At 38.4% G+C, this 27,004-nt stretch overlaps 1 long non-coding RNA gene across 1 annotated transcript in view; it reads left to right on the forward strand.

Annotated features, from left to right (window-relative positions):
- Positions 1-637: 637 nt before the first annotated feature.
- LOC125328178 overlaps positions 638-27,004 on the forward strand; it is a 59,293-nt gene continuing 32,926 nt past the window's right edge. Inside the window, exon 1 of the long non-coding RNA XR_007204583.1 lies at positions 638-993. This is a non-coding gene — a long non-coding RNA (uncharacterized LOC125328178). The remainder of the gene's footprint in view (positions 994-27,004) is intronic.

Genomic DNA, 27,004 nt, shown 5'->3' on the forward strand with positions numbered 1-27,004 from the left:
CAGATGAGCTGTTCAATGTGCCATTGCAGTGGTGGCACTTAAAAGGCCACATGCTCTGGCCACCCAGGAAAACCAATGTCATAGTTGACATCCTGACTGTCCTGCTTAACACAAAAAAGTTAAAAAACATAGCTAAAAAGTTAAAAAACACAGCTGAAAAGGAACTTGAGGCCAGGTAGGTGGTGTTTAACTAAACCTAAACCTTCTATCTAAATGAAGAAGCAGTCTCACTGGCACCGAAAACCAAATGATTCCCTCTTCTTTTAAAAAATGTGCGATTTGTAATGCCTATTTTTCATTAAATTCATCTTTGTTAATAAGATCTATAATTATAAAGCAGGAAGGCATAACGAGATTGGCTGATTATAATGCAGGGACCATAGATGAGTATTTCTAATTCCCCAGAGGATGAATCTCGCTGGTGATGGCCCCTAGCATGCTTAGAACTGCTAAACTGCTGTTTCTAAACATCTTTATTTTGAAAGAACTGTGTTTCAAGAGATTAAATTAGTTTGGAATGCTCAGCAGCTTATATTCTAGCTGCCATTTGCTTTCTTTTTGGTTTTAATTTCTGTCTCTAGCAGGATCACAATCTAGTAAGAGAGACTCTCAGTGGAATATCTGTGGTACAGCTCCACTTCTATGGCTGCAATCTCTGGATCAAATCCTGCACGTATTTAATGCTTCCACTATTTAGATTTGTTTCAATATGGTGGTTTATTTGAATAAGAAAAGCATTGCTGCATCTCCTGGTCTGGTGGGTGACCTGAAGAAAATTTTTCATTTCATTAATATCTTGATGTGTGAAATTGAGATTATGTTCCAGATCTTCAGTCTCTTTCACTTAGGATTCCCAGAATGTATCCCAGGTGCTTTGAGTTGAAGATTGGGATGAAGAGCAACATCTTGTACAGTGGACGTTGTCCTCAGCTCTGAACTGATGTCTAGCTGATGGGAAGCTGGCAACGTACTTCTTTCACCCTGCTCCTTAAGGTAGATATCCCTCGCAAGTTCTCTTCCTGCCCATCTCCTTAGCAACATGCTAACATTCAAATGAGAATGTAGTATCTATAGCTATCTAAGGGTTGCTGTCTTTCCTATTCTAAGCACTGCCTAATTTATTCTCTCTTCCTCCTTATCGCTGCGTGGAGGTCTTTGCATTTTAATGTTAAAAAAAGTTGTCCATGAAGTTTTGAAGGGCTGACTGGTACTATGATGAACTAAAACAGATGGCTGTACTTGCTTAGTGGAAGATACCAAGTACACAGCGTGTAAAACTCCATGATCAGTGGACTTCTCAATAGGCAGAATTTGGAAAGACTGTCAGCCCCAGGTTGGGGAGAGGTTAATGATATCAGACCCCACAAGGTAAGGTTGTATCTCAGGGTAGCAGATCAAAGAAATCAGAAATATAATGTATTTCCATGTTTTATCTGTCACCACCTGCTAAAGTTAAGGCTGCTCAGGTAGCTTCAAGAAAGCAGCCTCAAAGCAAACAAACTCAGGAACTGGTGGAAAAGAGAAGAGAATATCTGGGACTTTGCCTCTCTCCATTCTAAGAGCACAGCATAAAGTGCTTTCCTCTCCCAAGTATGTTATCAGTATGGCTGTTGATTCTTGTGGGCTTAGCAGGTAGATACTGAAATATCAATTAGTGTGGAGAGTTCAGAGCAGGGCCACTCTATCAGATATTGTACAAAGGTAACTTGTACAGTAGAGTTTTTAGCTGATGATCTCACACTCTAAATAGAAAACAGAAAGGATGAGAAGGAAGTAGTACATTTACTACAAGCCAAGGTATGGCTGCAGATGACATGATGGTTTTACAAGACAAAGAGAATTTTTCAATTAAACATCCAGGTTAGATTGTCCTAGGAGGACTGTAAGAAGGAAGATGAGAGTGAAGAGAGAGAACAAGATTAGGGGAAAAATATAAAGTGTGTGAATTAAGGATATTACAAAGAAAGGATCTTCTTCAAACCATTCAGCACTATACAGCAATAACAATATCCAGAGCAGAACCTCTAGTGAAGAATATGACTTTTGAAATTCCCTACTGCAACACTTCCTGAGAGTGTTTCCTATTTCCATCTGAGAAGGAACTTGTACAGATAAGTGTTAGACTAGAGGATAGGATCAGAAAAGAGAACATGACCATGATCCAGGTATTAATGCCTTCATAAAACAGAACAAAAGGAATGGTTCAGTCCCATAAACAATTAGAGGAATAAGAAGGAAAATAATATAAAACATACCTTCTGTTTCAGATAAGGTTAACAGAGAGATCGAGAGTTTGCAGTTATAGTGGTTTTCTGTTAGTCCCGTGGAGAGCCAAAGGCTGCAGTGTGATTTTATCTCTGACTAGAATCGTAGAATCATAGAATCCTGCAGTATTCTGAGTTGGAAGGGACTCACAAAGATCATTGAAGTCCAACTCCTGGATTACAAACTTGAAAATCCACAGACATAGAGTAAATATTAGGCACAGACAAAATAAACACTGTTAAACTGGGAGAAGACCTGAAAAAGAGCTTCATCTGGGGATTGGAAGAGCATCTAAATAAATGTTTATTTTTTCTTTGTATGATACATCCTTTCTGAACTCATGAATAAGCATGATTTAAAGGCAAGTATAGCAGTGTTTCAAAATCTTGGCCATTATATTGAGAGAGTAACCTTCACAGAGAGTTTGCCAACTTGAAATTTAGGCAGTGCAAGAACATGCTCAGGTTTGGCTAGTACACTTTTCTTCACATGTCATTGTAAATAGTGCTCTTTAGACTCATGTATTCCATATCAGGTATTTTTTTCCTCCTTGCTTTGTTGGAGTCACAGAGAGAGAGGGGAACTACCAAGGGTAAACTGAAAGTAGCACTCTAAATTTCATAAAATTATATGTCCTAGAAGCTGTGAACTCTTTCACTTTTAATTTTACCCACATGGATATTTTTAGAAAGTTCAAAGGATCTATTTTTACATGAATAAACAAGGCAATGATTAGCCTTTTAATACAGAGTTTATTCTGCCTCATGTTTTAGGTCAATTTTCCCAACTCCAAAAAACCAATAATGTTTTTTCAAGTTTCTGTGGAGACATAGACACCACCCACTTGTTTAATCTAGACTACTAATGTTTGCTCTACCCTAGAGCAATTGTAAAGCAAAATAGTTTTAGAAGCCTATTGTAAATTGGACACTATCATTTCATAGCCATAGAAAAAAGCAATGAAAATTTAAAATATCTGAAATGACAGGGATTTTAGGAGTTTTAAAATGACAGCTGGGTATATTCTAACCTGCATGGGTGCGAATCAGGTCTCTTTCTCTTGTGAGATTTCAATGTCCCTTACAGATTTATTTTGAAAAAGGAACAGGGAGTCAAGTTCATGGAAATACTTCAGTGTTTGTGGTGTTTCACTGGATATGTGAGTTACAATGCAGAATTCCCAGCTGTGTAGGTTTACATGGCAATGAGAGAACTGAGCCAAGCTGAAAATAATTCCTTGGATCTTTTGGCCTTGCAAAACAGAAGGACTAGAAATATTACAACCTGCTGAACTCTTTGACAAAGAGATTAGAAATACAATGTCCTGCTGAATTCTCTTGCAAAGAGACTATGACAGTAACAACCAGGAAGAAGAGCTTTAAACAAAATGCTAAAGTAGTGAAACAGCTTTCCTGCTCAGCACAGCATGAGGCTGAAGTGCCTGACCTGGCTCTGAGGAGCTGCTGTATTCTCCCAGAGTATAGGCAGAGAACAATACGGGAATATTCCTGAAGTGCATTGGCCTGAGTGGCACTGGGCATTCGGAAGGCTCTAACATGGCTACTTCCGCCTCTGAGTTGGTTATCTCTCTATGCCATAACATTACATTGTGTGCACACAAATCCTAAGGAAAGCAGTTTTTCTACGCTGTAATTTTTGTTGGGGAAAGTAGTAAGAACATGTGCTATCAAGTTGATTTTACTTCAAGTGTTTGCCAAGTCAATGTTTGTTTCAATTCAATTGCTATGTTGCATTGGATGAAGCTAAAATAGTGAGAACAAAGCCTTGTTCTAGGGAAAAAACCTATCTTTTTCTCATTCTACTAAAAGCACATGCAATTTCTGGAAGTTTATAGAATATAATACTTACAAAGTTATTCTCCTCTTTGCAAAGTTCAGAAGTTTCAGAGTTGCTTTATATCTTTAACAGTATTTTGAGCTAGGTCAGGTTTTTGCTTTTCTACAATTCATGCACCAAAGAAATGACTTTTGTGTGGCTTCACACCAGTGGACTATTTGTGACATAACACAGTATTATAGCTGCTTTGGAGAAGATGATATTGCTATTGACAGCGTATTAGGGAGTCCTTCCTTTTGTTTTATCTACCTCTTCCTCCCTATCTCAGTCTTGAATCCAGGGTTTTTTTCAATTATTGTGTCCTGGTTTTAATTAATTTCTTTCTAGAAGGTGCATTCATTTATCCAGGTTCACTAGAAGCAGTTGTCAAACCTGATATTGGAGCCTTTAACACCAAAGATCCTGTGTGTCTTCAAAACTGCAAGGTGTTTGACATAAAAGGAGGAAGGGAAATAATAGCACATCTTTTAGAGAGGAGTAAATATTAAGAAGTCTGCCCATGGTAGAGTCAGTCTGGGAAGAGATGTTGGACTGCTTTGGTATTTTTTAGTCTCCCATTTCGTGTCTACTTCACCAGCCTTTCTGTCAACTGTTAGAGTTGGGCAAAGTTCTTGAAACAAACACAGCATCACTGGAAAAAATGGTTCAAATCTCCTAGAAGAATTCTTTAGACAAGAGAATTGTTGTTGGTGGAAGCTTGTGAATTCACACAGTGATCTTTAAAGAATAGCAGCTCCACTGATTGAGCTAAATCATGTTATGTTAATATCCATATTATGAGGGATAGAGTACTACATCCAAAGCCTGAAAGTGTTCATTGAAAACTGATTATTCTTTTTTTACAAGAAAAATATGTTTCCTTTGTAATAAGATACAAATCCTGATTTCCATGGGTTTATTCCATCTTTTATTTTATTACAGTTTACAAAATTGTCCAGATTTTCTTATAGATTAAGATTCCATGCATCATTTTCTGCCTAAGTTGATTCTATTCAGCTGGCTTTGACTCTGTGTCAAAATTTTCTGACAAAATATTATATGTCAAAGAGCTTTGAAAAGTCAAGAGACTAAAGATGTTTTGTAATCTCTTCATGTATGTAAAATGTATTTGATGAAATCAAATAGAGCTACTTTTTAAAATTCTTCCTAGCCCAAGTAAAAGTTTCACCATCAGTTACAGCTTCACAAAATTCTCATAAAATATCCATGATGACAAATGACTTCATATACATAATGGACTTGTGATTTCTTTTGCTGAACTTATCTTTAAATTAATTACTAAGCTTGCTACAAAATAAAGCAGTAGTGAAATATAAATTCAAAAAAACCCAGTTAAGTGTACCTTTTCATCAGTGACATTAATCTTTAAAATGCAATACTGTGAGCACTACAATTTTTTAAATTACTTCCCCTCTGTAGGGGCTTATTATCTAATTATATATTAATATTAGCAGGATGATCAAGTTTTATGTCGCTTTCTAACTTCCTGAAGATACATTTGATTGACATAATTGGGCTTTTGGTTACAGAACAGCATCTGTTTCCCATCTCAATTATATCTGTGTAAATCCAGAGAAATGTATGTTTTTTCAGTTTAGACACTTGCCTGTGAAAATGTTCAATAATCTAGAAGCACTTCAATGTTTTATTTTAGTCCAGAACAACTAAGAGCTTTTACTATTATTATTATGTGAAAGGTATTTCTTGTTAAAAGGTAATAGGGAAACAAAAAGAGAAATGGGAAAAAATGTCATTGGCTTTTGAGAGGTGTAAAATACTGCACAAAGTATGTAGGAGTTGAATGGGGATGAAAATATGGGGTAAAACACAGCTATTATATTTCCTTTCCAAAGTTCTTTTATCAGGGTATGTACACTGAAACAGTGTTTTACTGTAATTCTACCTTTCTTTTCCCTCATTGCAACTCATAATTTTAAGAATGAGATCAGTCTGGCAAGAATGCATATTGAACATGAAGCAAAAAATGGAGATAGAATAAAATGCAATATCGAGATCAGCAATTTCGTTGACTTACTTCCTACATCAGTCCTTGGAGAACACCTTTACAAGAATTAGTCCTATGTCCGGATGTTGTTGCATTTTTATTCAGTTTAACATGCCAATTCAAATGCCCTTTAACAACACTTTACCAAGTACTGTATTTATAATGCAGTTTGCGCTCTTTGAGGTTTTCCCTACATTTAATAATTTGATACATTGGCTGAAAGCTGCATTTATTTCAGAAACTAAAAAATGGCTGCAATCTTCAGTTTATTTTTGGAAAAGTACTTGTTTGATGATTTTGTGAAAGGCATTTCTCCTGTCTTCTTGCCAGAGGCAGGCAAAGTTTATGCAAATGGTAATTTGAATGCTGGCTGTGATTTAATAACGGGGATGGTCTCAACTTAGAGTGAAATAACTGGAAGGCATTAGTAATATAACAATCTACAAAAAAGAAATGCCAGTTATTACTGTGTTCTTGCCTGAAGGAATTAAATGTGGTTAATATTTTAGAGATTGAATTACTCTTTATTCTGCCCATCATAATTGGAAAACACAAATAAATCTCAGTAATCTAACAGTTACAGTTTTAAATGGATAACCTGGCTTTGGGTTCTAGAAAATGCTTCCCACCTGGTGTACAATCATCTTCAGACACTGTATGTCTGTATGTCTGTCTCAGACAGTCCTTCTGAGTCACCAGAAAATGGAGGAAAAGCCAACTCTCAACATACAAGCCTTTACTGAAGTGCCTGTTAGGGCAGCTTTTTCAAAGTTTGGCTTTGTGCTGCAGGGGACGATATGGATGTGTTTTCCCCACAACTGCGGAATTGTATTAACGACCCGGTTCTGAAGTTCTCTTTAGGTGTCAATGACAAAAGTAAAATTTTGCCCTAGAACTAAACAAGATCCTCATTACTTTGTCAAGCGTCAAAAGGAAGATGTTAAAATGCAGTTAGCTGAACTACCAGAAGCTACTTATCTAAGCTGGAAACCTTATTTTAAGAGTCTTTCTAATGTTTTTGCTTTCTCTCCTTAAAATCAGCACGAAATAAAGTTTCTGCAAATACCCACTCCGTTTAACAACAGGATTGAGGCAAGAATTAATTAAGAATAATTAGGCCAACTCAAGGCATAGTAGAGACACGAATTCACCACTTAGAAAAGGAACTTTTAAGGTCAGGCATTGGGTATCTCCTTAATGACAGGAATGGAGAGATCTCATAAATGCATAACTGATAATCTCTGTAGCATCACGAAGTATCACCATGTTACTGTGATCAAACATCACATGGTTGTATGTATTCCTGAAGGATATTAGCTATATATTATTCTAAACTAAGTGGCACATTATAATATCACACCTCATTCCAGAGAGAAAAATGGCATTAAAGTGGGCTGCTTTATTGAGAGGTTGTTTATGTTTGTTTCTGGTTCTGGTTTGAATGCTCCATTTGGTTGTATCATTTTCTGGCCTTATCAACAAAGGAGCAAAACTACAAAATTTTCCCACATTGGCTGGGATTAACGGAGATGAAACCCAAATCCTGTCTATGATTTCTGGGTCAAATTTGAGACTGTACATAAAGATTGCAAGTTATTCCAGCCACCAGTGAGCATTGGCCCTTGGAACAAGATTATAGATAAACTAGAGGAGTGGCCCCCAGATGCGCATACTGCAGGGTGTCAGGTCTCACTTGGCTGTTTAGGTCTGCTCCTGCTGCACCTTACTGTTTGCTAATGTGTCGTGTTTTAGCCTCTTCATACTAGATTTATGAGGAAAAGGGCTTATGAGCAGCAGTGTAGTGGCAAAAGTGCAGCCATGTGTTCTAAGGTGGGTAGTGCAGTAACAGCGTCCCAGTATTACTTTGCCAGTGGAACTGTATCACAAAAATATCAGCTGGCTGAAGGGAATGCAAATACAGGACTGCATTTTTTTCCAGTTTGCTCCATTTGTTCCTAGATGCTGTTTCTGTGAATTACAACAAGGATTGTTTTGTCCAGATGCAGGTTCTTTTATTATTTTCTGTGATCAAGCAGTTCATTGAACCCTTTTGTCATGGCGACAGATTGTGTTGTGAAGTTCTTTTAGGGTAATATCACAATCACCTTGCCATATGATCTCCCTCTGATGCTGTGCTTGCTTGTATCTTAAATGCCCACACATAATAGCCTTTTCCTTCTGGCTGTAATAATAAGAAACTCCCTTGTTATGAGATATTGCACTTGTTTTTTTCACGCCATCAGCTTCACTTCCTTTTCTGCACACACAGCATAAAATACTGAGTTTATTTTTTTTTAAGTATGTGTCAGTTGAATTCTCTGGGCTTTTTCCCCAGAGACTAAGGTCTGCAGCAATAAAATTTCCAGGATCTTGTGGGTCTTATCGTCAGTGTAATTTGTTTGCCATGTAACCTAAGTAGTGTTTCTGATATGCTTGGAGGAATCTGAGCGTGCATTTCTATGTTCCTTTTAGGGGAGCCAAGAGCATAGCTCCAAGGTTTTAATATAATTTAGATTCAGGTTTTATGTGACTGATTTTTCTTTCAACTGAGGTACTTCTAATTTCACAGAGAGGAGAATCAGGCCTTGAAGCTAGGGACTGCCTCCAAATACAACTGCTTTATGTTGTAGAAACCATAAGAGATATATAGTAAATACTGCACCAAAGTGCTGAAGTTTTAGGATAGAGCTGTAATACAGAATAATTCTTTCTATGTGGTTTTTGCTTTACCTCTACTTTTTGTTTGTGGTAAAACAATTGTTGTGTTTTCAGTTAATATGATCTAAAAAATCTCTTGATGAAAATGAGTACTGCTCTTCTTTATTGCCTAGACAGTATCTGTGGCCAGATTGCACAGTAGTGAGTTATCTTTCATTTATGTCAACTTAACCAATCTGACAATATGAGGGGGTCAAAGATAATTTAAACAAATACATAAATATTTGAGTATTCAAATTCTCATCTGTGCAGGTGTAGTAACTTATACATTATATATATTTATATATAAATTATATATTAATGTATATTAATACACACATTAAATATATATATTAGTACACTTTGTTGATGTCATCACCATGGCCTATTAAATAAGGCCTTACATGTCTTCTGATAAAGAATTTGTCTTGTTTTGTTCTTAGAAGAAAGGAACAATGGAGAAATATTTGCACCTAATTTTCCCTGGTCTATTCTCTAACTGCTATTTTGATTCTGTGATATCACTGTTTCTGTAAATCAGTTTTTTCCTTAGTCTAGCACATGAACTTCCTGCTGCTGATAAGAGAGCACTGGGACTGCACTGGCCATTTCACAGTCAGGTGATTGTTTATCAATGTCAAGAAACCTGGGAGAAATGGCTTCTTCTATTGAAAGGAGTATCTAGTATCATTACTTGATATAGCAGTAATGTCTTTCAGAAATTCTTGTGTTTCTTAGTAATATGGGATGGTCTTTAAGAGTCATGTGCTTGCATGCTGTGAATTGTGCATGTTGCAGTTTCGATTGGTAAGGTTGCCAGTGGTTACTCATGGCGGCTTTTGGCCACTTTGCTGACACCTCAGTCAGAGTTTGAGCTATGTCCTCTCATACCTCCTCTTCCCAGTGTCCTGCATCTGTCCTGTGAGTGGAGGCTACTCCAGGCACCTTCCCCATCCTCCCTGCTCAGAACAGGGAGGGATCACCTGGCTTCTCCAGTACTACTATCCCGTGGTCATTCCAAATATTTTCCCTTATGCATCACCCTTTATAAGCCAGTTTCCTCACCTGTTTTCTCTGACCCTTCTAAACCATGAAACAAACCACATGCACATCCCTGCAGTCAGTGTGGTTTCCTAAGGGTAAGACCTATTTCATCCTAATGACTTCAGCAAGTGTATTTCAGAGTGCTTTCAAAGGAACTTTTTAAGTCTGACTTGAATTTTGGTCTCATATAATGAGTTATCTCAGGCATCTTCCTATCCTACACACAGTATGTGTGTGTATATATGTGGTGGCAGAAACATGCTGCTGCAGTAACTTCCAGGAATTAGATGTCACACATGAAGTTGTCCAGCACTCAGCAGCTGTGTCTGTATCCTGTCTGTCAAAAGATTTAACAGGCAGTTATCAGCAGCCTGTTACTGTCAGTGACAATCTACTGTTAAACAATAAAAAGTTTGTTATGGTGAAAGCATCCTCTAGGAATTTGTATTTGTCCGGTGACTGGTACTTAGCGAAACCAGTCACATGTATTATTGTTCATTGCAATAGGTGTCTCTGTAAAGTGACATAATTTAAGATGAAATATAGCAACCTAATGAAACTCCAGCAGTATTTGTGTTTCAACAAATTCTTGCACATTAGGATCAGAAGCAACATGTGTCAAAATATGTAAGGTTCTGAAAGCACATTGTCACTTTATTGAGAAAGCCGATGATTCAAATGTGCTCTGCTGTAATGATGGTACACTTGGAGACTGAAATAATTAAGAAGTTGAAAGTCTTGTATATGGCACTGTCATAATAAAGAGTCTTCTGGTGTGAGTGAACATCACCTGTGGAGACAAAGCTAGTACCAGCCTTTCCTGGTGAGAGATAAATATAGAATCACAAAATGGTTAAGGTCAGGGAAATCTGGTCCAGCATCCCCACTCAAGCAGGGTTACATAGAGCCACTTGCACAGAACCATATCCTTGTGGATTTTGAATATCTCCAAGGAGGGAGAGCCCACAACTTTCCTGGCAGCCTGTGCCATTTCTAGCATGTGGTGGAGAGTGTCACTACAGAGGTATGATGCAAGAAAAAAAAATCTTTTAAATACTTACAAAAACCCCCTCAGCTCTGTGGAAGCAGTTCCAATTGCTTCCTTGAAACACAGGAGAAAATGTCTCTTTTTAAAGTAATGAATTTTGTAGCTCTGACTTGTAACTTTTGGCAGCATGGAGATGGTACCAAATTAAACCTCAGTCCTACCAGATGAGCCCTATTGCTGCAAAACCATTGCTTGTCATTGATGGGGAAGTATTTTATTCTAGTTGCAACCATTTCCAATTTTTCTACCTGTGCAAATGCCTTTTGTGCCTTTTGAAGATTTTTGTATAATCCCACAGGGAATATTCTTTGGGCAAACTTGTTAAATTTAACAGTAATCTGATCAATAGGAAAATTGTAACAGCTGCATTGGGACAAAAATAATTGTTTTATAAAGAAAGAAAAATTAATATTTTTAAGGTATAATATGAATCTTTATTCAGCAAATCAGTCGATAATATTTGTGGTTCTTCCCAGTACATCAAAGCCTCCCTTTCTTTCCTCTTCCCTGGTAATTGCAGGAAAATATGCATCTCTACAAAACAGGCCAAATGCACATCCCTGTAGGCGGTGTAGTTTCCTAAGGGTAAGACCCATTTCATCCTAGTGACTTCAGCAAGTGATTTCTGCTGAAGAACTGGAAAATGTTCTTTCCTCTCAACTAGCAGAGCAGAATGACTTTCTGATGTCTGTAATTCCACCAATCCACTTAGAAAAAAACCCCTGCATCTGTGATGGTGGATTAATTTCTTTTGTCTGTGCCATGACTTTGAAGAGGACTTGTGCTCCCAAATCATGTAAATGCAGTTGCAAATGCCACACCAATCACACTACTGCTGGAAGAGACCTGTGTTCCCAAACAGCCCTATTTGCCATTTTGGTTTTGGAGTGAAACATAGTAAATCACAGCAGCTGCTAGAGAGTGAATTTGGATTATTGACCAAATACCAGATATTTGGAAGTTCTTTTTTTTTCCTTTTCCCCAGAAGATGTGAAGAATTTGGGGAATTATTATTATTTATTTACCATGGAGCAAAGTGTATCAGGCATACCAGTATATGTGGGCTTCTGCCCCTGGCTTCCTTGTGAAATAAATCATACCATCTTATTTCTGCGTCTCAATTTTACTGCTCTGTGTGGATCATTTATATAATGCTATGGTGTTTGACATGAATAGCAGTTTTCCCTCTCCTGTTAAATTGAGTAACAGTAGTACCATTTATGCTGTAAATTATAGGCCCTTCTGTAGCATTTTTTTGTGCCTAGAACAGATGGGAGCTTGTTTTCAAAACTCTTACAAATTGTTTGTTTACATTATGTTTCCATCCCTTTATCTCAGTAATAGTACTACTTCCAGAATTTCATTTTTGTGCTGCAGACTTTTTCCACCCCTCCTCTCTCTGTTTCTGAGAAACTGTTAGGCTGAGATAGATAGTCTGAAGGTATGTGCTGAAAAGGTGGGATACTGTACCATTTTGGAAGAGTATTAAAGAATCTTCCTGATACTCTCCAGTGCCTAGGAACTTGGGATTGTATAACATGCATAGATACATGCACTTGGTATAACCCACTGCTTCAGGAATAGGATCATGGTATTCTTATTTCTCCTTACTCTTGTTTCACCGCTCTCTTCCCCCATTCCATTAGGAGTGTGCTTTAATGCATCCATCCGCTCTGCATTCATGCATTCCCATGACCCTAGCACAAATAGTTAGAAATAGTAAAGTAGAAAATTCTCAGCCAATAAAAGATCTGAGGAAGTGCAATGACTTTTCAAAAGTACCTTCTGGTCTAAATATTATGAGATTGTTTGCATTCTTTATTTTTGACTTCCTGATTGTGTTGATGGGTGTTTATTTGGAGGACCGAGGGCTGATGTCCTCTAACATGTTTGTCTTTCTGAGTGGAAAATCCCTACCATCTTTGTTCATATGCTTGCTTTCCTATTCTTCTATCCTGTTTTAGCCCCTGCCATAAGGTGGTGGAGAGAAAGTTTGCATTTCACATGCCATTCACAACATGGAAATCAGATGAAGATAGTGCTTGCAAAAAGTAGTCCATAACCAACAACTTTCCCTAAGCTAAAATATATTTAGAACCATTCTGAAGGGTGGAAGAATTGTGAAAGGAAAGCATATCACTGTTTTCCAGCCTCTCTGGCCATTGGATTTTTATAAGTTCCAAAAACTGGGAAAGTCTAAAACATATAGTGTGCCTGCAGGATTCAACAATCACTTAATTGTTTTGTCTTCTGAAAACAAAGTAATGAAAAACAAGTTCCTTTCTAAAGAGTTCCAGCTCTCTTCATGAACATGTATTTCATCCAAATAAATCAAACTACTCTGAAATGCCTTCTGGCATGTGATGTATTGTGTTATAATATGATAAATTTGCAAGCAGAAGAAAAACACGATGGTGTGAATGATAAAAAGTGAGCTTGCTAGGTCTTCAGTAGAGATTATCCTGCATAGTGGAATGGCTGTCTTTCTGTTGAGCTCTTCAGACATGAAAAAGTCCATATTTGTCAGTGTCCATAGTGCCATGTTGATCAATACTCTCTGTGAGCCACAGCTCTCCCAGCAGAGATGTGGAATCATGTGTCTCTGGGAGCAAGTGTGGGAGTAGATGGGAGAATAGAACTGAAATGGCAAGCAAAAATTATTCTTTTGAGCACATGTATTAAAAATTGTGTCCCTGGAAATGGTAATTGATGTCAGTGAATTAAGAGAACTTTAAAACCAAGCGCAAGCACTAGAAACATGTGGTGGGCATTTTGCAAGTGCTAATAGAGAGTCCTCATCTAGAAGACTTGTTCTGTACTTAATTATGTATGCAAACATGCACAGATCCTTGTTAAACCTTGTTAAATCAGTATCTTAGTCTTTCTTCTATAAAAGAAAAGACTTCAGGGTAAAGATGCTCCCGGTGAATACACATAATTCCTATGAAAATAAAAAATGAAAGTGAAATCACATGGTATAGGTTCTATGTACATTTCTGGTACGGACTCTGACAAAACTGCATAACTTTGCCTCAAAGTTTCTGTGGCATCGCAGAAAACCATGATCTACAAATGTGAATTATCTTTGCTATTCAAAGCTGTGTTAAATTACAGACTCCATTTTGTATACTAAGCATTAATTGCATGCATTACAGCTTCACCTTTACTGATGTAGACTGGGAATGCCAGTATAAATTCATATGCTCTACAGAAAGCCATCAGAGAGTTTCTCAGGCCTTGAAGATTAATTATTTAAGTGAGAGTAGACAAAATATGGGCTATTGCTACAGGGAAAACAGTTTTTGAGGTTCATATTTTAGATGGCCAAGAATCACCGTGAAAGAAAGCTGTGAGAAAGGGTCAGGGAGGTTACCTCATTTAAGGGTGGAAAATTCATGATTGAAATGGCTTTTTAGAAAAGGACTTAGGAATTGGATCCTGAGGAATAACTGCTTGGGAAGACAATGGAGAGACAGAGAATTTCACTTTCTGCGGAACAGAATTTCCCCACTTTTACTTATTTACCAGTGCTCGGTGATTGATGTCTGTACACATTGTCATTTTTTCTAATGAGCAGAAAAAAGTGGGCTCAAATTTGATGATAAGGACAGAGCTGTGGCTCCTAACTCAGCCAGACAGTTGCCTCGCAAGGCACTGGCTGGAACAGCTCCTGTTCTTTGGGAGCCTTCAAACTTGCCCTGCTCTCCTTCCTCGAGCACCCAAAGACAGGGAGCTGCTTTCTCACGCTGTGTGAGCCATACTCCTCTCCCTCTTTCCTCAAGTCTTGTTCACTTGCAGATTGTAGAAACATAATTCTTCTGCATTTCTATGACAGTAAATATTGTCTTTAGAAGAAAATGAGCAAAACAAGATAAGACAGGTTTTTGTCAGTTGCCGAATAGATTTTTCCCACAGTCACAGGCTCTTTCTGTCAGCCCACAGCTGCAGGTGATTTTGCTGTATCCAGCCCTGTGTGTGCTTTGAGCTATGTGGTATGAAACACTGCTAAATGCATAGTTATTTTCTGTCTGAAAAGAACATAACATGAAAAGACAGACTTTATGTGATGGTAATGTGTGTTACGTATTTGATAGAAACTCTGACATTGTATGTACTGCTGAGCAACCTGGTCTAGTAGAAAGTGTTTCTGCCCATAGCAGGGGACTTGGAACTAGATGGTCTTTAAGGTCCCTTCCAACCCAGCCCATTTTGTGACTCTGAGACTCTGTTACCCGACTAAACTGGGTAGCAAACCATTTTTTAAATTCCTTTAAAATTTTTGTGTTATAAGAAAGACATCATTGTTATCCAATAGAGAGAAAGGCGGTGTGTAGGAATGTATTCATAAAATAGGGCCTCTCACATTTTCAGGTTGTTGACCAAAAGTTAGTAGAGAAGCTATTTTCTGTCACAGACTCATGTCATTCATGTGTCAACCACAGCAATGGGTGATATGGTAAACTGAGATTGGAAGAAAAATAAATACGCGTATCACTTTTGTGTAATGTCCTTTAGACATTGTCTAATGTCTAAAGCATTTCTAAAAAGCCTGTCTAAAAGCATTGTCTAAATCATATCTATCTCATTTATCTAAAGCAAGGTGAATAGGGATTATTTTCTTTCATTTTGAGAAACATTTACAGTAGTCTTCAGGACCTGATAGGTTTTCTTCTCTTGCCTATCATTTCTCCACACTGCACATACATTGATGTCTGCTTTTCATTTTCCCTGTTTTTTGCTCAGCTGTCTGACCTTATTGTCTCCATTAAGTGTGCTGTGCCCTGGTTTCTTTTTTTTCCTGCTTTGATTTTCTTATCTTCACTCTCCTGCTTCCTTCTCTGAGAATGTATTCCTGAAAGATTACTGCCAGGGAGTATGACCTAGAACAGTAGTACTTAGTTTATCAGTTACTACGCTACAGGCATGATTAAATCCAGTACAATATAAATGCAGTTATCCAAAATTTTTGTAATTCTTAAGCTTTCTGTGAAAAAATTAAATTGGATTAATTAATTCAGAAACTAGTGAGAAAAATTCTATTCTCATGTCAATCTGAGTGTGGGCAAAAACAGTGTGTACACTGTTTCTGGCATGGTACTTTTATTGTCTGTGGAATTTGCTGGCATATTGGGATTGACCATGAATTTGTCAGTTTGCAGCAAGGACCAGTGGCTTCCTAAGGGATGCGACTGATCTTTTCCATCATTAGTTTTGGATTGTAATTTGCTTTTTGTCCTTTGATTGTCTCTGCAAAGACATCACTTGTGAGGCTGTCAGGTGTTCAGTAGGAATTGGAGTTGCACCTACAGTAAATTTACCAGTAGCTCATGAAATTAATCAGAGAGCCCTTATAATAATTTCACAAGTCTTACTCATTTAACTTGGTAAAAATATCTTGCTTTTATATGAAATGAGTTCTACCCTTCAAATGATCCAAGTATTTTAAAAAAGGCAAACTAATCTGGTATGCTTTAAAGCAGTTTATTCATTAGTTCTGTTGTACAGTCATGATATACAGTCTTTCTTTTCACTTCATAACTTTGTTATAGGTAAGACTGATTTATTGGCAGACCACAGGATTACTATTGTGCATTATTTACAGAAAGTGTCATAAATAATATGGCCTGAAATGTCCCTCACAGATACAGAGGACTATAAATTACACAAAGTCTTTGTGTAAAGACATTCTACAGTGAGCTAATTAAGGCATTCAGGCATAAAGCTGATAACACAATAAAAAAAAATTAAAAGATACAGCATAGTGAGAAAATCTATGCTTGTGACTGAGATTTGAAAAGAGAATGAATTGATGAAGCAGAGAGAAAGAGGCAATCTGTTTCAGATGGCAGGTTACAGATGAGAAGGTGTTTACAGCAAGTGCAGTAAGTGTGAAGGAACAGAAAGAAGCCTGGCTCTAAACTGCAAAAGAAACAGAAGAGGGAAGAGAAGTGTGTTGAACTAGACAAAATCCCTGGGTTTGGAAAGTAAGAACAAGAGAAGGCGTCTGTCTGGATCATGTACTGTGTGGAAAGCTGATCTGAGCCAGAGCTGAAGAATCAAAGTAGTAGTGAAGAAAAGAATAGAAGATGGGATAAGTCTGCAAAGGGGCTATTGCAAAAGGATGGCATTCAAAGGTGTGCTTGTGGGGAAATGATATGCAGGTTTGTGCACTAGAAATTGAATCCTGTCATGTGTTGTGCTATTGCACATCAACAGCAAAAGGCTGCTGAGTCTATCCTTTCAAATATCTTTCTAACCACATAGGCAACTGAATAGAATATTTTCTTAATGCTCAGAAACATCCTGTCTGGGGAGACTGACCAGCATAAAACTTACTCAGTGTATCTAAGGTGCAATTGTCTGTCAGTGATAACCAAGCTGTGGGCAGCCTGCAGCCATGCTGCAGGCAGAGCCCTGCTCTCCCATTGTTCTCTTCCCTCCTCACATTTGATGCTGCACTTGTAGCATGCAGTGGAACACTCCTCCTGCACTGGTGCAGTGAAGTGCCTGTGTAAGCGTCTGGATGGGTGCAGTGATGTCTTTTCTATCTCTTAGAATATCTCCCAAGAAAGGACTAGAGTTAAGAGCTGGGATACCTGGAAGAGGAAAGTGGTAGATTGCAAGATTCAGGATTTTCACTGAGTGAAAGTTCTCCCCAACAGATCAGCATGGTAGTTGCACACCACAGCAAGTCATGTCATGATGACAGAGCCATAGAATGGATTGGGTTGGAAGGCACCTTAAAGATCAACTAATTCCAACCCCCCTGCCATGGGCAGGGACATCTTCCACTAGATCAGGTTGCTCAAAGCCCATCCAGCCTGGCCTTGAACACTTCCAGCAATGGGGCATTTGCAACTTCTCTGGGCAACCTGTTCCAGTGCCTCACCACCCTCATAGTATATGATTTCTTCATCATATCTAATGTAAACCTACACTCTTGGTCTGAAACCATTCCACCTGTCAGTACCTGCTCTTGTAAGTAATCTCTCTCAATTTTTCTCATAGACTCCCTTCATGTACTGAAAGGCCACAGTTCTCTTTTCCAGGCCGAACAATCCCAATTCTGTCAGTCTTTCCTCATAGGAGAGATGCTCCATCCCTCTAAACAACATGGTGACCTCCTCTGGACTCACTCCAAGAGGTCCATGTCCTGCCTGTGCTGGAGACCCCAGAGCTGGAGGCAGCACTGCAGGTGCGTCCTCACCAGAGCAGAGCAGAGGGGCAGAATCCTCTCTCTCACCCTGCTGGCCACACTGCTTTTGATACAGCCCAGAATTCAATCAGCTTCCTGGGCTGGAAGCACACACTGCCAGCTCATGTCCAGCCTCTCATCCAACACTGTATTTTTAGGCAATACGTTTGCAGAGGTTGATTCCTGTAGGGCATTAAAGGAATTAACGTTGTCTGAAAATATTCTATCTTTATATTCATGAATCTTAAGCAAAGAAAGTTATGATCCTTTTCAAAAGAATGACTTAATCTGTGTTAAAAAAAATCAAAAAAAGAAGAAAAAAGAAAAAAAGCAAACCAAAAGTTCCTGCTAGCATAGCCACATGGACTGGAACAGATTTCCATAGAAGTGTGTTATTTCTGGATGTGAGTACTGTGTCTTTGAATAAAATTTTGAAAAACAGTGTGGGTATGCTACTTGTGCACATTTCCAGAAAGATAAAGCTGGTTACAAACAAATGAGCTCAAATAATAAGTAGTTAAAATTTTAAAGAAATAAGAGAGTCCAAGCAGAGCCAGTCAGTCAGTCAATTACAAATAAACTGAAGCAGACACATAAGAAGTCATTTATGCCATGTTCTCTCTGGAAGTCAAAACCTCTTAATTCATAATGGAATGAGGCTCTACTTGAGCACAACTCCAAGTCTGAGTTTGGCTTTTTTCCACCTAAAGATCTCATTTACAGCACTTTTTTCAACATTTTTTTCAACAACTATTTAAATTTTAAATTCAGAAAATTTTTATTACTGAATGTCTCAGTATTCTTTTCCTAAACTGCAGTGAACACATAAAAAAGAGAAGGGTCATTGTTACACAGATTAATGAGTATACTTTTCAGTGGTGGTCTTGCTTATTCCAATAAAAGAAGATTGCCATGCAAAAGTCAGAAGAATAAAAATGTACCAGTGGCACCTGTACTTTCTGAGACCTGCAGGTTTCCCCTACACTAGGGACTCATGGCAACAAGGGAGGTAGAAAAACAACTTCCATTTGCAAAGTTTTCACAACTCCTAAAAGCAAAAAATACCTGTAAATCAAATCTGTTTCATATTTCCTACAACAGCCTGAAATCTCTGTTTGCCTATAAACTAGAAAATGGAGCAGGCATAGCTCTCTCAAGTACTATCACTTTTTAATGGTAAAAGCACTTCTTTGTTCAGGTTCCTATAATAAATATTCATGCTTTTATGGGTTCCTGTATCTGAAAAACCTGGTTAGGTATGCAGTCAGCCTTTTTTATTTATTTCGTTTTCTTAGGAAAAATTGTTTGGAGATTGGCAGATGAATAATTCTGCCAAGCCTGACACCTTGTGAAGCTAGTGGCTAAAGAATAGATCCATAAAGCTATCATCCTGCACATTTGGAGTTTTTTAGTAAAATTGGCTGGCAGATAATTCATTCACTTAACTTAAACAGAGTTTTTCTTCAGGTACATCTACCATTGTGAGTCTTTTTTGTATATCACAGTTCTGATCCATGAGGTCAGTGGAAGCCTTTGCATTGAAACTGTGCATGAGTTTTGGGTAAGGCAGTAGTCAATTAGCATTTATATGTGTAGACAGCTTCAAAGATTTATGTGTGATGGAGAATACGGATGTGGAAAACAAAGATTATCAGTTTGGGTGGAGGCTAGAAACTGCATGCTCCATAGCAGTGAATGTGCTGTGGGATTTCAACACTTAAGGGTTCTGTAAGAGGCACAAAATGTAACTGCTCACTGGTTATATGCTGCATTTGAAACAGCAAACAAACATTAGAATGGGAAAAATATTCTCTGTAAATAGGCAAGAGTGACTTTCTCACTGAGGCTGCTTCTGTTCAGCAGAAGGAAAGAGAAGTTAAGCTTTCATTTTAATAACTATTTGAAGATTTGGTTTGAATGGATAAAGTTTCCTGCTAAGCAGCTCATAATTTTTTTTTTTTTTCATCCCTGTTTGCCTGGCAGATGAACTTGGAGCCAAACAAAGAAGAAAGAAACCTGAAATATTGCAGTTGTGACTGGCAGGGTCAATTACACTGTCTTGATATGAAGAACTGAGAAAGTTCCATGAAAAAAAGATATGGGTCTGAGAAGGTGTACATGGTAAGGATCCCATCCGATCTGTGTACTGCCATAGATTGCTTTCCTCCCTGGGACCAGGCATGTGAGCCTCTGCATAGATACACTATCATTTCCAGGAAATCTCTCTAACTTGTTTTTTCAGACAGAAGTGACGTATTTGGGCAAGATGCTTCATCAATAGTGCCAGTGGCATCAGCCATCCTGTGGGAGATTGACAGTACTGCAGGAGATAAAAAGACCTGTGCAGCTGAAGGCACAGTCCAGTCCAGACTGCTCATGCATACAGCTTTGCATGATATATGCCTCTGGGATGAGAAAAGACAGAGCCATGGAAGCTGTACCATCCTTAGGAACCCCAGGAATTAAGCTGAATCAGCAAAATTTAAGTAGGAATCCAAACCTCCTGCAGTAGTTCGTAATCTAATCTTTGAATCAGGTTTACACTGTGTAGGCACAATTTGATGGCATCTGTTTACAGAAACAAAACTTGTTTGCTGGCTCTTCTTTACCTTCCTCCCTTGTCAGGTTAAGTGCTTCCATAGCATTAGCCTGGTGCAGTGACCAGTGCCTTTCTCTTCTGCCGGGAGGAAGATTTTTGTGTGTGCTCTCCATGTACATGTTTGGGTCACTGGCTGTAAAGGGAAAGAACACCAAATATCTGCATGCTTATAAACAGTGATTCTTCACTTCTCTTGTTTTCCATCTCCCTGAGGTGAGTCTTCTTATGTAATGCTGGTAGGGGTAATTCAGCATCTCACTTCTTTGCCTGGGGAGGTACTACACCTGGCCCATGCTGGATGGCTACTGGTCATTCAGGCAGCACAGGTGTCTTTGTGTTATGATGGACTGTCTTGTCAATACACAAATCTTTTGCTCTGGGCTTTTTCTGTTATGTGTGGTATTACCTCATTTCACAGCAGTTTTATATTTAATAGGGGGTGGTTCTCAGAAGAAGGGGGGACATCAAAGGTACCGCGACTCTCACAATAGGTAAAGCACTGCACTGAATGCTCATTAATAAGACAGAACTTGCAAAGTCATAATGATAATAGAAACAGCAGTGACAATGTCCTGGGTCAGTGCTTTATGTGCATATGTTTCAAATTCATGCAAGGAATCCTATTAGAGCTTTAAAATCATTTGCTTTGCCTCAGCAAGTTTTTGTGCTCGTTTAAACCCCTGGTTTATCATTATGAAGTGTATTAACATTCCCATGTTCAGTGCTTATTTCTATCCTGAGAGAAATAAACAAATAATACTTTGCAAATGGGTTTCTTGGGAAAGGAGGATAAGTGGCAGCAGGATATCGTTTGCACTTGGAGCTGATTGCTTTAAAAAGCTTCTCTAGAGTTCAAAAGGTTAAAAAACAGACTTGGTGAACATGTGCATTTTACTTATATTTTTCTTTATTGCTCAGAATGGATTTACAGAGCAGTCTTTTGCCAGGCATGAGGCAGTGCCAGTTACTCAAGTCTTGCATGAAAGAGGAGAAAGCACTAAGTCGTATTTGCACAGTAATTCTGTGAGACTGCTAGCCTCAAGTGTAGGCTGCTCCCTGCTGCTGCTACTACATATACCCCATGAAAGACTGGTAATGAAACCACGGTGGGAAAAGATGTGTTCCTTTTCCACAAACATTTGGAAACCAATAAGCATCTTTTGACACAGTAATATCTCCTATGGCGAAAGGTGGGCATGCAACTGCCCACAGCTAAGGTTCGTGTAAGGCCATTTAGAAATGGGTATTACAGGAGTGAATGGAGCTCAGAGGGTGTTGTTTGAATGGAAAGGTATGTGGAAGTAATGGAAGAAGAAAGTGGGAAGTCCTTGGGGCTGTGATCCTGAACCAAGAACATTGTGCTGTGGGGCCTTGGAATGGCGAAGAGATGTTGTCTCTTGCTGTGCAATGGTGTATTCAAGAAACAGAACTTTGTAAATAAGGAGGAATGCACCAGGGATATTTTGTTCCAGCTCTGATTTGTTTTCCTGAAGTAACTAATGCCTAATATGGAACTGCTTTTCATTTTCAATGAACAGTGAGATTAAGAAATTATTTCATGCTTTCCTCCTGGACATTTATTGCCACTGGATACAGTTAGTATTCAGACTTCATTTCTTCTCATCACCTACTGCCAATTGCAATTCTTTTTGAAAAAGTAAGTATAGATTTTTGTAATGTGGGGACAGTCAGTTGAGGACTTAGACGAATACCATCGCATTTCATGTGATGTAATCTGCTTTTCAAGTAGAAAAGACTAGTATATTAATTTGACAGTGTTTTAATACTGAAATTAACTGAATATGCAAATGTTGAAAACTGCTCAGTCAAACTAGTTCTTAATATCTTGGTGCCTGTTTCTTGGGATTTAAATAGAAGTATCTTGGCTTTTCAGATAGCTCAATACTTGCATCACCCCTTGGCTTAATAAGCACATATTCTGTGACATGATCACAGCACAGCTCATTTATAAATCTGTCATGATAACATCCATGGAATTTGCTTGTTATAGAAATGTGTTGTGGCAGCAGGTGACGGAAAGGTTATAAAAAAATGTATTATAGCTAGAGATTTGAATCATTGTCAGGCTTTATACTAAAATTGCCTTGTAGGAGGTACAGCAATTCTGCACAAAGACTGTGCAATTTATAAATGGAAACTTTTACACTACAGCACTTTCTCCATGCATGATTAGGCTTCTTTAGAGAAAAAAAAGAAAAAAAAAAAAGGCAAATGGTGCAATGCTAATACTTACGAGTAATGCATGATTGATGATCTCCTAAAGGCAGTGAGAGAGAAAATTACCTCCTTCCCTTCTAAGGACACTATTAGAAGACTCAATGAGTTCAAAGCTCAGGAAATTATGTTAAGAGGACTGAATCAGGCTTAAAAAAAATCAGGATAAATTATTTTCTCAGCAGTTCCAGAGTAGGATTTCTTCTAATGCATTGTAAAAGAAGAATACTTTGACACATTCTTACATGGTTCTCTTAAAAAGTATCTGTCACCACATTTGTGACTTACTTGCACAGGTACAATTCTCTTCAAGTACTAAATGTACTGCAATCTGCAACCACTCAAATTAATATTGCATTTTAAATGCTATGTATATCCTAGTACCTCAGAGCAGGAAGTAAAGGAATCCTTCTTTTGGCTGGGTAGGTAACATGGTATGCTGGGAAAGAGCAGAAAGAGATAACACCGTTCAAAACACTAGTGTTTTGTCCTGCAGGGTTTGAGCGTGACTGAGTGTCAGCTAGCAATGTACACTTCTACTGCTAGAGACAAGGAAAAGGGGAATGGTGCTAAAGGGAGCTAAGGATACTTTTTCTTTTTTTTTTTTTCCCATTTTTTAACTTGCACCTTCTGTAATTAACCATCTCATGGCATTGCTGTACTGTCTGTCAGGAACTGGTGAGAGGTGCATTGCAGCTGATCAGAGGAACGTGAAACTGGGTCTGTCCTGTCAGACTCCTACTGGGGCATGCATGGCAGCCCCTTTTTAACTAGTTTCAGAACATAACAAGACTTAGACAGTGTCCCTCTCTGTGCCTATCTGATCTGAGCCTGCTGACTTTAGCAGAAGTTGTCTGAATGATTCAAAATTTGGAAGAGGTAGTTGTCTCAAATGCATTGTGCTCTACACAGTTTCCAGCAGGCAGAGAAGAGGCAGCTTGAGCTGTGAAAGGGGTGCCCACTGTAATAGGAACTCTACCCTTATGAGGCACAGGGGAGTCTATATGAGACAGTCCATATGTTGCAGGCACCTCAGCTGGGAAGACTGTCACCTGGAACTGACCCTGTGTGAGGTGTTAGCAAATCCAGTCACAAGAGACATCCTTATGAAGTCAGGTTTCATAGTTCTTGTCACTTTTGAATTTTGTGAAACACAATTATCTGTTCCTCAGGTGGACAAAATGCAAGATCCTGATTCCAAATGTGGCATGTTTTAACACAGCCTTTAAATTCGGGGACATTTCACTACCTACAAAATGCAAAATACATTTTGTGTCAGATTATAACCAAAATACCCTATCCCCTACAAGTATGACACTTAACTTATATCAGCATTCATGAGTGTTATGCTGGCAAAAACCTGTATGTTCAAAGCATAATATACCTTTTTTATTTAAAGTGGATCACAGTGGAGTTGTAACGTGCCTCTATCCTCACAATGACTTAATGTGGGTTTTTAGATGTATTTTTTGGGGTATGGGAACTATTTTGTGACTTTTGCTATCGAGTAAGAGAGAAAAATTATTTCTGACCTACCTCCGGACAGGAAGGTGAATTGGCAATTTTCCCATTTCAGAACCTTTATTTGCTGTAATACAGAAATATAACACTAAAATTCCACATTATCACTTTTAATACAGCAGTTCAATACAAATAAGCACAAATGGTATATTAATATTATATCTGTCAGCCTACGAGAGCTGGGGTTATTCAGCCTGGAGAAGAGAAGGCTCTGGGGAAACCACATTGTGGCCTTTCAGTACTAAAAGAGGCCTTATACAAATTGGGAGACTGACTTTTTACACAGGCAGGTAGTGTTAGGGCAGGGGGAATGGTTTTAAACTAAAAGAGGAGAAATTTAGATTTGATATCCGGAAGAAATTCTTCACTGTGAGGGTGCTGAGGCACTAGAACAGGTTGCCCAGAGAATCTGTGGGTGTTCCATCCCTGGAAGTGTTCAAGGCCAGGCTGAATGGGGCTCTGAGCAATCCAGTCTGGTGGAAAGTGCCCCTGCCCATGGCAGGGGGATTGGAACTAGATGATCATTAAGGTCCCTTCCAACCCAAGCCATTCTATGACTCCATGATCCTCTGATTAATGATAAACCATCTAATTTATTTCTGTCTGTACCAGCTTTGTGGGGCTGAAAGCAACACTTGAGAGGCAAGGAAGTAAAAGAACATTATCATTTTGTTGCCTTTTGAGCAACTTAATAACTGTCCCCTTATTTGGCTTAGCATCTTCCCTTTGAGCACTTGAGATTACTTCACCAACTCAGATAAATTATCTGCATTTTAACAGTCACTTAGAAATGACATGGGAACCAATTCTCTGTAGTCTTGGTCAAGACTAATGCTTTCTTAACACCACAGTATCATAAAATAGTATGAATTTCAATGAGTTTCTTGAATCTACCAGACAGGGTTAACATTCCTGTTTTCCCTTTGCTATATGAAAATAGATGGGTTTTTCTAAACAAAAAAGTACCCACTCTTTTTCAGACTGTCAATATCAAGATCTATAAATGTGATAAATAAAAAAAGAATAGCAATAATGTATCCATGTTGAAATTGCTCTCTTAATACATTGCATCAATTGCTCTCATAAAATAGCAGTTACCTCGCAGCTACCATCACAGAACGACAGAAACTACCCTTCATTGCAAGTGCAGCAGACAGGAAAATGTCTAATCTAGGCTGTGTCTAGATTAACTGAGCCAGAGGCAGTTCTCAGCTTGTGTGTATTAAGCTGCTAGACATTTTGTAACATGTCCATGAGAGACACAGACACATTTCCTGTCCTCCTTCAGATTTGTGGTTTATTTGTGAAGGAAGCAGGTGTGCAGGTGTAAAGGGAGCACGTTTGTTACCTGCACGAAGCCTGCTGGTGGGAAAATCCAGGAGCATGGGTTTGATAACCAATTTAAATTTAACCAGACTCTACATACCTTCACATAGCTGAATATGCCAGTAAAAGCATTAGGCTTCCACATGAACAGGCTTACTGAAAATTTGGCTTAAAAAGCTCAACACAAACCATTAAAGTGCTAGCTTCATCATAATTAAAAACTAATCAGGCCCATCACTGCTGAAACATCAGCTTCTCTTGTTTGTATACAGAGTACATCATTAATTTATTTAAATGTCAGCAACAGATTTCATCAAGGTTCCCAACACTTCATCCTACATCTCTGTGCAGGATGTGAAGTTATTGCTGCGAACCATCTTATTTGGTTCAGCACAGTGTAATTCAGACATGGCCTTGGACACATCCTTTAAAGTCTTTGAGGCTCAAGTGTCACAGACTATTCACTATCCTGGTGGCTTAGCACTTTTATACCATGAGTGCTTGTTCAGAACATTTATAGCTTTTTTTCTTTACTTTTTATTTTTCCCCACAGTGACATAAAAAACATCCTGTAAAGGCCAGGATTATCACCACATGTGTATACATGTGGCTGGGAGAGAAAGAGGATAATTGCATCCACATCTAAAGTGAGAGAGCAGTTTTCTTCCAAGAGTAAATGCACTTAATTCAGTGGGTAACTCTCATTTGCTTTGCTTTGCTGCCCACCGGGACTGAGAATAGCATCCTCTTCTATTCTGCCACAACTTACTTCCCTTGCTTCCTAGATGATCTGACATTTCATGAGTGCCTGATGGTTGTTTTGTTGAAAGGAATTTTTTGACACAAACTACATGTTAGATAAAAGATGTCAATTGTACAATTAGCATGAGATGAAAAAAGTCCCCGAAAGCATCAAATCCTTAAAAATGTAGGAAATTGAGTGTATTAACATTAACTTCTGCATAATGAGATGTGCTTGATGTGTTGAGTTAATGCGTTAGCCTTTCACCCTAGAAACCTGTGTTCAAAACCAGAATTATGCAGAAATTAATTTGGTAACCTGATACAATTCTCTTTTGAACATTAATTCACCTTATACAAGTCACAGCACAGTCTGATCTGCCTGGATGCTAAAGAGCAGGCAACTGAGACAGCATGGAACACAGCCAGCTCTCTTCTGAGCACCTACAGGGCAGTCAGGTCCTGTTGGTG

The sequence above is a fragment of the Corvus hawaiiensis genome, chromosome 1 (assembly GCF_020740725.1).
Source record: "Corvus hawaiiensis isolate bCorHaw1 chromosome 1, bCorHaw1.pri.cur, whole genome shotgun sequence".
NCBI classification, from domain to species: Eukaryota; Metazoa; Chordata; class Aves; order Passeriformes; family Corvidae; genus Corvus; species Corvus hawaiiensis.